This window comes from Tamandua tetradactyla, chromosome 14 (assembly GCF_023851605.1).
Source record: "Tamandua tetradactyla isolate mTamTet1 chromosome 14, mTamTet1.pri, whole genome shotgun sequence".
Taxonomy (NCBI): domain Eukaryota; kingdom Metazoa; phylum Chordata; class Mammalia; order Pilosa; family Myrmecophagidae; genus Tamandua; species Tamandua tetradactyla.
In genome coordinates this window covers 48,678,744-48,691,305 of record NC_135340.1, presented here as the reverse complement: position 1 = coordinate 48,691,305, position 12,562 = coordinate 48,678,744, and the positions used below count along the sequence as shown (strand labels likewise).

At 35.5% G+C, this 12,562-nt stretch overlaps 1 long non-coding RNA gene and 1 other non-coding gene across 2 annotated transcripts in view; both read right to left on the bottom strand.

Moving 5' to 3' along the window:
• LOC143655881 (uncharacterized) overlaps nucleotides 1-12,562 on the bottom strand; it is a 109,822-nt gene that overhangs the window by 31,688 nt on the left and 65,572 nt on the right. The window lies entirely within an intron of this gene.
• LOC143656606 (U6 spliceosomal RNA) lies at nucleotides 1,038-1,141 on the bottom strand. Its single transcript, XR_013162523.1, has one exon. It is a non-coding gene; the product is annotated as a U6 spliceosomal RNA (small nuclear RNA).

Sequence of the window (12,562 nt, the reverse complement as noted above, 5' to 3'; positions counted from 1 at the left end):
CTTCTGGTATAAAAACTGAGCCAAGACTCAGTTATCAAATACTATGAAGGGTTCTGTTAATTAGATAGTTTATCTGTGATGAGTTGTTGACATTGAGATGATGTGTGTTAAATAATTTTAAAATATTCCGTGGGGCACTAACTTGGTGGCTTGAAGCATTGTTCTTCCATTTTTCAGGCCCTGCTTTGAGTCAAACTAGAAGCTCTTAGTAAAAATTAATGTGCTGGTTATAGCACATTAAATATAGAATCATTCATATCTCAAAATTATACATATGAGAGAATAAAGCTTCTGACACTCTTTATTAGGCTGCTCTAGACCATTCTAACCAACCCAGCCTCTTTCACATGCTGGTTGGTCTTTAACTGCTTGGTACAGACTGCCAGGAAATTCATCATTGCTGTTATTAAACACGATTCTCAGGATTTGCTCTTTTCATAGCATTTCTTTTAAAAGCTTTCTTGGTAAATTTTCCTCTGGTTTTTCTATCTACATCCAAATAGAGCAACCCAGGAGAAATCTTAGAAACTGAAATACTTTTTCCCATGTAGGTAAATTGAACCTCCATCTGTTAAGGGTTTTTTTTTTTTTCAGTCAGTCAATTTTCTTTTTTTCTAGTTATAGGCTCTAAAGGCAGAGGCCGAGAACAGTCCATAGGGAATGGCTTGAAGCCTTAGAACAAACTCCTGTCCTTGTATTTTCTAGAGGAAAAATATTGAACCCCAGTCTTTAACATCAGGAAAGCCACTAATTAATTAGCCCATATTGTTAATAGCACAAATCATTCTTTATTATATCTGGGATTTCATCTAAAACTCCCTTTCTAAAATTGATTTTCATTTACTCCCTTGTTTCTTTAAATTTTTCTATATCCTTTTCTTACTAATTTTCTAAGAATCATGAAATATTAGAGCAACTTTGTCTCATGGGCTCCAGAGTCCCATTGCCTTAATAGGTTTTAATGTATAATTAATAACCATAATGTATACCACCAGTATGGACATGGTTCAAAAAAAGCAATGGCTCTTTTTTTTTTTTTAAATATGGAACACTTCACAAATGTGCATGTCATCCTTGTGCAGGGGCCATGCTAATCTCTGCATCGTTCCAATTTTAGTATATATGCTGCCAAAGCGAGCACGTGAGGCTCTTTTGAGATAGGATAGTCCTCCTGGCAAAAATCACTAAACTCACAGGAATCCTGTATTCATATCCTTGTGTTGCCACTATCTTTGTGGTCTCAAAGAAGTGATTTAGTCTCCCAAGGCCTTTGGTTTCCATGATTGTGTAATAATAGTAGAATCCATTAATATTCTTTCCAGCTCTAATTTCTATGATTCCCTTTGAAGAAACTTATTGTTGCAGAAAACTAAAGATGGAGTTCACATGAGGAAATACTTGGCAAGCAGACATTTCAAGCTCTCTTTGTTCAATTTCTTCAAAGTAACTTTTGAAGAACATTATTAACAAAGAAAGGAGCTTATTAGGTATAAAGTAACAGGGATAAACATAGACAAGAAGTGGGTACCTGGGTCTAGTCACAGTTTTGCAAATAATGGTTGGTAACCATGAACAAGTTATGAGATTGAAGCATCAGAGACCAAAATTTGGACTCAAACTTGAAGAACTTTGAATTGACAATCCCTTATTTCCTTTTATTACAAAAATTCTATGATTCTATAAGATAATTAAAAACAATGGAGGAGGAAAATTGGAAAAGTTCTAGCAGTTATTGACAAAGAACTCTGCTCTTTCAGTCATAGTTGGAGAATATTATTCAAGGACATGCTGCCCCAATCATCTTTTCAGATGTAAAATTCATACCCTTCAGGACCCCAAACAAATACTACAACTAAGGGCAATTTTCTGAATTTGTAACATGTCAGTTCTGATGTTGGCCATCTCCCTTGTATCACTGTGAGAGTCAAGGATTATAAAGGAAGTTGCTCTATATATTTCTTTTGTTCCTCTTCTTGGCTTCCCCTGACCATATCTTTACTCAGAAAATAACTGAAATGGCTAACAAAAATTAAACCACCATCAAAAATATAAATTCTAGGGGCGGGCCGCGGTGGCTTAGCGGGCAAGAGTGCTTGCCTGCCATGCCGGAGGACCCCGGTTCGATTCCCGGCCCCAGCCCATGTAAAAAACAAACAAAATATAATAAAACAAGAAAATGTTTAAAGATGTTTCCCTTTCTTCCTCCCTTCCTTCCTTCTCTGTCTTTCCTTCCCTTCCTCCCTCTCTCTTAAAAAAAAAAAAAAAAAAAATATATATATATATATAAATTCTAGCAGTACATATCAGACCATTAAGATGTGTCAAACTTTTGTCTTTTTGTATAAACCCTTCTAAATTCTCTAGACACTCTATTGCACTGAATTTTGGCAAAGCAGCCATATTACCTACAAGCTTTGAATACTCATGTATCCCAGCCTTCTAGCAGAAGAAACTTTTTCATAATCTATTCGAGTTAGGAAAACTGAAAGAACCAAGTTTCGAAGGGAAAAACAAAACGTAGTAGGAAGGATAGTTTCCATATTTTAATAATTTACCAAGTGAAAAACATAAAAAGCTGGGTTTTTTCCCTCCTGAAACATCAAGTACTGGACACTAACCAAGGTAAGAGCAGATGGTGTAATAATCAATTTCAGAGAGGCTGTTCTTCTTCTTTTCTGCTTGCCTCCTTGGAACTTGGCCAGAAGCTTCTCCTTTTTCCTTCAGGACATTGACCCTTTCCCTCCATTCTTTGCAAGCTTTACTTTGGAGAAACAGCATATTCCAGCAGTCCTCGCTTTGAACCACAATGTAGAAGATGTAGATTCTGTTCCCAATTTCTTCATGTCCCTGATGTGCTAGGTCCTGGGTTAAATACCTTTAATATCCCATTAAACATTAATACTATACTCTGATTTTTTGTCGATTGGTAAGAGAATAATTGGCAACATTTGAATGCACCTAAATATGTATTAGTAGTTCTAAACCACTATACCCAGGACATGGAGGTCATACATAGGTAAAGCTTTCTTTAATGAAAAGAAAAGCAAATCTGTCTTTTTGTTTGTTTGTTTACTTTTTTTAACCTTTTTTATTGTATAATATAAGATATATACAAAGCAAAGAAAGAAAAAAGCAATAATTTTCAAAGCATTCTTCAACAAGTAGTTACAGAAGAGATCCCATGGTTTGTCATGGGCTAACCTTCAAGAAATCTGTTCTTTACATTTTCACCCAAAGAGCTCTTGGATCATAGAAACCAGCTAATCTCCCTTTGTTTCCTACATGCCTATCTTATTTTCCAAGTGGGAAACCAAAATAAAGGTTAAAAAAATTCCCTTAGGCCACAATCCATATTCAGGCAATAACTTTTTTGCTCACCATAAGCCATTCATTTAACATCTCCCAAAACAAACAAACAAAAATTTGCAATGTCAAACTCTAATATATATACAGAACCCACCCAGCATGGGAAAAATTTCAAAATATTCATGAGTGGAAAATAAATCATTACCTAGACTAGAATGTAATTCCTAAAATGCCCATTAATCACAAGACAATTTCCACAAAGCAGGTTCTTGTATTATTTTCATGTAGTTCTCTCAATGTTTGGCACACAGTATAGACTCTGTAAAGGTTTGTTGACTGAATGATACTCTAAAATAAGGTAGCAGCAAGAAGATGGGAATTCAAGTGATGTATATGGTCTGAAAGAACATCATAAAGATAGAATTGCAAGAAGTTTGTAATTAGGTATGGAAAATGTGGTGAATAAGAGAAGATGTAAAGTTTTTTGACTTAGGTGAACAAACAATGCCATTCAATGAGATAGGAAACACAGGGAGAGGGAAAGGGAGGTGAGAAGGTGGGCAATGAGTTCAAAATTAGATGTGTTAAAAAGTTTTTATAGAACGTTAAGGTAGAGCTATTCAATAAGACATTGGATATACAAATTTGAACTTAATAGAGAATTTTATGACTTAGAAGTGATAAGTGACATTATATCAGTGAATACAATCATTTAGGGAACAAGGTATCAATTTCCAGGATTTTTTTTAATGAGGGTATGGAGAAAGGGAGCCATCATGTGGTCGATTAAACTTTTGCTTTAAGGACATTGAATTTTACATATATGTAGATATCTACTATCACCATTATTTCATAGAAAAATAGAGGGATAATTTCACACAAAAATGTATGAAAAACATAACCTTAAAATGAAGGGCAATTCTTCAAATTAACCAGTTGAGGTTCATGGAAGATTCATTTCATGGGCCTTCATCATGAAATGACTTTATCATGGAATGACACCATTCTGAAGATCAGCATTTGGAAAGAACCAGCACCAGTGAGAAGAGAACAAGGCTAAGGATAGATACCTAGAGAATGTTCACCTTCAGTTGTTCATCAGAGAAGAGAAACCCACAAAGAAGAATGAGAAGGGGTAGTTGGAGAATCAGGAAGTACAGCCTGGAAATGTTTGATACCCTAGAAGCCAGGGAAAGAAAATATTCGAAAAAGAGGAGATGGTTAACAGGCTAGATGCCACTGAAATATCCTAAAAAATGAATTTCCTAACAAAGAATCCACTAATTTCCTGAGTAAGGATAATTTCGTACTGAAATGATGCAACATGAGGACTTTACCTCAGGGTTGTCATGAGGTAATACCACTTTTGTTATTACTCCTAAATTCAATAAGCATTTGTTGAGTACTTAGGGGGCCTAAATAAATTTAATAATTCCTCTGAAAGATTGAAAGTTTAAACGTTTAACACCATGCCCTCAAGAGGTTGGTAGTCTCAGAAAAGAGATAAGAAGTGAACATAAAATCTATGGAATACCTCAAAAAATTACATACAAATGGTCAACAAGCACATTAAAATATGTTCAACATCACTAGTCATTAGAAAAATGCATATCAAAACCACAATGAGATACCACTCCACACCCATTAAGATGGCTAGAATAAAAAAAAACAGAAAATGGTGTTAGCAAGGATGTGGAAACATTGAAACACCCAGACATTGCTGGTAGAAAAGCAAAATTGGCAAGCCTTTCCGGAAAACAATTTGGTGATTCCTCAAAAAGTTAACATTGAATTATTATATGGTCTAGTAATTTCACACCTAATTATCTACTTAAGAGAACTGAAAATAGGTTTTCAAACAAATCTTATACGTGAATGTTTATAGCAGCATTATTCATAATAGAAAAAAAAGTGGAAATAACCTAAAGGTCCATCAATTGATGAATGGATAAACAGAATGTGATATATCTGTACAATGGACTATTAGTTAACCATAAAAAGAATGAAGTACTAATATATGCTACAACATAGATGAACCTTGAAAACATGCTAAGTTAAAGAAGCCAGACATAAAAGGCCACATATTGAATTATTTCACTTTATATGAAATGCCCAGAATAGGCAAATCCGTTGAGATAGAAAGCAGATTAGTGGTTGCTGAGGGCTAGAGAGGGGGGGAAGGAGGAGTGACAGCTTAAAGGATACAAGACTTGGGGGGATGATGAAAATATTCTGGAATTAGATGGTAGTGATGCTTGCAAAATGCTGTGAATTTAATAAAAGTCGCTGAATTATGCATTTAAAAATGGGTTAAAATGGTGAATTTTAGCTCAAAAAAATCATGAATACAGTGTAGTAAGCCACAGGATCCATGAGAGTTGCCAAGTACTGTGAGACATTAAAGGAAGATAAGACCAATCAGAAAACTAAAGATGGGTGACAGGGTTTGAAATGAACTTAAGGAACATTTAGCATTTGAAATACATATATAATGTGAAGAACAGCAGTTGAAACAGAAAAATGAGCACTCTCAGCGGGGCAAGAAAGGGCAGGAAAGCACAAGTCATGTTCAGAGAGCAGTTGGCAGCCTTGTTTGGCAATTATAAAATAGGTGAAGAGGAATAGTGAATAAAAGTTTGGAATCCATGTATTTGGAAAACCAGGTACTGTTCTCTCTTCCTATAGGGAACCATTTCCTCTTGGCAGGTAGTAGTAACAGTATATTCTATGAAGCAAATCTGAAATACAGATCCTCAAAATGATTCCCACAGAAAATGCTGAAATAGGAAAATCTTTCTATGTTTTCTCAATATGTATTTATAAAAATGTATCCTTTAGTATATTTAGGAAAAACAACATCAATTAATCATGAAATGTTTTTAATGCAGTGGAGAAATACAGGCCTTATCTTCCCACACAGGCCCTTACATGAGTCTAAAATTCTTGAACTTTGGAAAACAGCACTACCCTCCCTATTGTCGCTTTGTTAGATTTAAAACCCAAAGCAATAGCAAGTTACCATGGTGGTTATTTTCATTTCTATGGCTCCAGAACATAAGTAGTTCAAGATATTTCAACCATCTATTTCATATATATAAATCACAGTAGAGGACATATACACCATAGGTCCCCAAAACATTATAGAATGAATATAAAATTTAAGAACTGCAAGCTTATGATATGCCGTAAAACTAAGAAGTGGAAATTTAACTCCTAGTTAGAAAACATCTCAGCTGCATACAGGGCATATATCAAAGTGAAGGATGCTGGAAAAAGCCTCTACCCTTTAGGTGTTCTTTCTTCTTTGAGGACAAGTCTCTGAAATCTATCTTGTATCTTTTTCTTGGGGTGATGTTTCCATCACAGTGGAAATATATTAATGTGAGGATAAATATGCAGGATTAACTTCTTGCCATGATCTTCACCATCATTAGTGTCATCACCACTACATGAGTACAGATTGATTGCACTTTGATTTATATAAACAGCATTATACCGGGCCCCAATGATCCATGCTTCCTGATATTCACTTATGTAATCCCCTCCATTTGAGTGTGGGTGGGACTTGCTTCTAAGTAATGAAATATGGTAAAGGTGATGGGATATACATAGTCACATATATGTGATTACATAGCATTTGTCTTACTGAAGTTTCTTTCTCCCTGTTGCTGGCTTTGAAGATACAAGCTGCTATGAATCCTACAGCTGCTAGGAAATGAATCTACCAAAAATCTAGGGAGCTTGAAGAAGATCTTTCCTAGTTGAGCATCTGGTGAGAACTCAGCCATGACTGACACCTTAAATGCAGTCTCATGAGACATGAAACAAAGGACCCAGGTAAGTCATGCCCAGACTCCTCACACAAAGAAACTGTAAGATGCTAAATGTGTATTGTTTTAAGCCACTAAGTATGTGTTAATTTGTTACGCAACAACAGAAAAAAAAAATACAACTTTCAAGAAGCATAGTTTTTAAAACAGATAAGGAAAGACACACAGTTATAAAACAAACAAAATGAATTAAGTAAATATAGCTGTGAGCTCTTTTGCTCTCTCTGCAGGAAAAAAGAAATAGCATGAAAATTATTTTACCAATTAAAGAGATTAGGCATAAAAATGTCGATAAGTTCTCAATGTTAGGTGATCAAGAGAACAGGCACATCATACATCTGAGCAGGCAATTTAAGAGTGTCAGGAGGGTCCTTATGCCCTCAATTCCCCTCAGTCCAATAAGAGAAAGACAAAATTGCACCATAAGACCTTCATAATTTCAGCCTAAGACTTTGAGTCCTGTGCATATCTAAACATTGCTGAGAAGAACATTTTAAACTATTATTAATCATTTACACATATTGAGAAGTAAATTTTGTATTAGGAGTAGAGAAGAACCTAAGAACACTGCCTATTCTGTAATTAACCCAGCAAAGCTAGGTTAACTCCCACATTAACCTAATAATGCCAAAGAGGCTCTAGATTTTCAGATTTGATTATTGAACATTCACTTCATCACATGGCATGTTTTCCCACTCTCTCTACCTTCCTCATTGTCTCTTCATTGCTTTTGTATCAGTCATATCTTGCCAGATGACCCATTAATTGACTAGTTTCCAATTTCCCAACCTCTAGCCATGGCTCCATTATTGTATCAGTCATATCTTTCCAGATGACATTAATTGACTAGTTTCCAATTTCCCAACCTCTAGCCATGGATCCATTATTGCTTTTGTCTTTCCTACCATTGATTCAGATACTCCAAGGACAAATTTCTAGATAATATCCTTTAGTAATTGCCTTGGTACCAGTGAAGCAATTGCTGAGTGAAGGCAATCCCTACAAACAAGAACCAAACATAAGTACCTGAGGAGAGAAGGAAATGGAGCTCAGGAATGATGACACAGTGAAAATTTTACCAAATTCACAAGTTTGGATAATTTTGTGGTGTTGTTCTTTAGTTCTCTACGTGGGCAGATATTTAGATACACTTGAACTTGAGCTGTCTGATTCTTCCCCCCTCCACTGTCCAAGACTTAACAGTGGTATCTGTGTGAACTAATGAGCATAGAAAATTCTCATGCTCTCCAAATACACTTCAACATTTATTAAATAACTGGTATGTGCAAGATACAGTGAAAAGTTCTGTTAGTGACCTTAAAATGAATAAATCATGCCCCTTCTGCTGGATTGCAGAAGGGGACAAAATAATTCAAATATGTATAATACTAGCAGAAAAATAGTGTTATGGTGGAGGCACAAAGTGACAGAAGGGAAAGATTATATCAGATTAGAATAATCAGGAAAGTGTTTGGCGAGAAGGAAGTTAAAACAATTGAACGGTAGCCCATTCCTTTCCCAATTATCAAGGGTTTGTTGGGTTTTCTCCCAGAAAAAGAATTAAGGCATTGACTCAGTCTCGACTCCTTATAAATATGAAAACTGGACTTTAAGGCAAAGAGAATAATGATGTAGGATGTGCTTGATATAGGATTGCTTATAGTAAGCCAGCCCACAATCTATGGATTTATGAAGCATGGCTCCCTGGATAAAGTGGCATGTTACACAACTCTCTGGGGCGTAAAATGAACATGTTTCATAACTTAAATGTTTCCCACTGTGTGAAATGATCTGAAATCCTCATTAGAGACCTAATGTATTATTCTGAGTTTTCTGTAAATACAAGGCCATGGGAGGTCCTCTGGGATGTACTAGCCCTCTTTTTACCTTGCCTGTGTTTCTTGAGTGCTTAGATACTTGAACTTAGTAGTAATCTTGACACTGGTAAGATCTCTGATTCACGTGAATCTGATTTGACAATCTAATCCTTGGTCTTACCTCAGTCTTCATGGAAGTGGTAAAATTTGAAATGAGATTTGAGAGGTGTATGGGACTTCAAAGGGCAACTATAAGGCAACTATCATTCGAAGCAAAGGAAAAACAGGAATATGGATGAGAAAATATAAAAACATAGAGTATGTTCATGGCATTTTATATATATATATATATATTTTTATCCTAGTTTGGCAAGAGTATACAATATAACTAAGAAAACAGTTAGACAATAAACCTAACAAAAGTACATTGAGGGTCTTGAATTCCTGACCATGGACCTTATACTTCATCTTTCAATGAAGAGCTTTTTAAGAATTTTGATGAAGAGAATTACAAATCATACCTGGGCTTCAAGTAGATTTTTCTAGTAGCTGTATGCAGGGTGCTTTGAAGCAGGGAGAAATTATTCAGATTGAAGCAAGAAATAACTTAGCTCTATGATTCTCAAAATGCAGTCCATAAACTCAGGTGGATCATTGGTACAATTTAAGTTCTCCTTTAGGATTTCACACCATTTTAAAAACATCTTATTTTCATTTTGCTGAAATTTGTAAATGTATATTCAGGATTGGCTAGATGACCTGGTTATAATTGACTATTGCCATAAATCTCAGTGTTCAGCCCTTCTTTCTGTTTATCATCATGTTGCCACTAATTATCATTTAAACTGTTACAGACTAATATGGAAAACATAAAGGAGACTTCAAATGTAAATTTGTATTCACGCCAAGTGAAAGGCAATGTTTTCATTCTCATTAAAATGTTTTAAAAGGGAAACGTGGAAGAATTATGTCATCACAAAGTACCTGGCATTATATTCTGAACCTGAAAGAACTTGAATGATTATTTCCCTATACACTTCTAGATTATGCTTTCTATCCTTCTCTGCTCTGTTCTGTGCCCATCCCCTATATCAAGGGTCTTTCCCTCTGGCTTCTGACAGGTTCAGCCAATAGCAATCAGTAGCAGGGCACTGAAGTAGCAGAACAGAGAGGTCAGGCTATTTCTTTTCCTGGTTTCCTTCCTGTTGGGTTTCTACAAATTGATTGTGTTCCTCTAACGAAGACCACAGCTCCTCTAAATTGCTCCTCTCCTATACTTGGAGCCACATTCTCCAGGTTCTGATAATTACCATTTCCTTTGCCTCTACAGTCTCAGCGTGATAATAATGGCTTTTAACTGCTGCTGTTCTTCAACCTCTTTGATTTCTTCTAAACTGTCTATACTTTTATAAATAGTCCCTTTATTAAACTCTCTTCAAATGCTTCTCCTGAAATGCCATCACTTTCTGCCATGATTTTTCTGATATAATGAAACTTAATAGTCATTACTGTGTTCAATTTACAAGCATCAAATTGGTTTCAGCAGAGCAACATCATCTGTCGTATTAAAGTAAATGTGTTACTCTGTATACTATTGGTTTTACAGATTCATTTGTATTTGACTTATAATTTTTGTTTTAAACAACTGTATCTGAGCTTTAAATGTAAGTTTATACCTAGTTTCATGTCTGTACATATTAATAGATAAATATAATTAACAATAAATAGTAATTTTAATCACATTAAGGAGGTTCTTGAACTTTCTTCTCTTTCAAAAGATCATATGCCATTCATATTTGAGAATCACTATACTAGCGTTTCCAATACATCTTGCAAAACATCTCTTAAGAAGCATCATAAAAGTTGTCAGAGTATGAAGTGGGCAACTGATAGTGAAGATAAAAATTTAATAAAAGTGAAAAGACATTGTTAAAACAATTTCACATTCTCCCACTCTCACAGGGATCTGAGAAGGCCAGCCTGAATCATCATTGCTTTATATGAATGCCAGTTCTCAAACTCCAGATTGAAGAATTGCATTTAAAAAGTCTTCTAGTCAAGCTAATGAAATAAATTCATGACATGACACACTCCTCTACTCCAAACACAAGTATGAAAATAAAATAAAAAAAGAGACACTCAGATTTTTAAAAATATTAAAGATAAGCATATCACTGGACCACAAACAAATACATCATCTTAAGTGAGGTTGAACCCACTGGCTTCCCAAGCACCAGACAGGTCCAAAAGCAGACTGGCAGCAGGCAATTCAGCTTCAGAACCTAAAGCACTCCAGATTAAGGGCCAGAGCCAGTTTATGATTTGCAATCAGTGGCTAGGGAAACTTCTGCTGAATATTACCTCATATTAGAGAAAAGCTTCAGGCCTGGGAAATTCGGAGTACAAAGGCAAGTCTTATAATAAGAACTGAAATAACCTGCCTGCTGGTTATTTCTTTGGTGATTGATGATTTGATATTCCAAATATTATGACAGGGCAGGAACTTCAAGCCATCATTTTATAACCTGGTTCTGGATTAGAGGCAATAATTGGTGTGGGGTAGGGGTGGAATGATTGTGGGATGTCTGTGTAGGATAAACTATGTTGCAGTAACAAACCCCAAATCTCAGCAGATTTAGACAACAATTCTGTGCTCACAAGAGTCTAATGTAGTCAGGTGTTCTTCATTGGCTCCTGTTCCTCAGCAGTAACGTGGGAATCTGGAATGATGCTGTCCAGCATTTCTATCAACTCAGTGTTCTGTACATCCCTTGATAAGAGAGAAAGCATGTCTCTTTCACACATGCTCTTAACTGCTTTGGTCTAGGAGATAAATAGCACTTCTATTCACATTCCATTTGAGAGAACTGGTCAAATAACCCCAAAACAAATGTAAAGAAGGCTGGGAAATGTAGAAAGGAACAAGAATATTTGCTGAGCAGTATCCACATAGATAAACCCTCAAATATTCTAGACAAGTGGGACTAAGCCAGAGTGAGAAGGAGAAAAAACAACTCTGCGCTCAAAATAAGCTTTCAAACGGATGTTTCAAAAACCCGAAGGAATCTAATACTAAGAAAGAAATCAATAAAAACAGCAATCAGAACATGACTTGCTTCATATTAAAGTGATTCCATAGAAAAGATTGGAAAAGACTTTAAAACAAGCATATTTTGTATGCACAAGTGAGATAAACAAATTAATAACTTCTTTTTAGTAATTGAAATAAAAAATGCAATGGGTGGACTAAACTAAATTAGATATATCTGAAAAGAGCATTAGTGAACCTGTGCTCAGAAAAGACCTGAGAAGACCCTAAGCTCTAACTGATCTTTAGGCTCAGTGAGGGTAGGAAGTAAAGACTGAGGTTGAGATTTAAACAGCCTGGCTGAGTACTGAGGGGGTGCCCCAGAGCAGAGTCAATCTGCAAAGAGTTGGAAAGATTCTTCTTTTTATTCTTTTTTCTTTCATTTTAACTCTTCCCCCTCACCCCCCACTGTCTTTCTCCACCTTGTCTTTTCTTAGTCTGTTTTAACATTATTTAAGAAATAATGCCTGAGTACAGAAGTTCAGCAATTTTTCAGAAATCATCACAAGTTTGTAGGGATC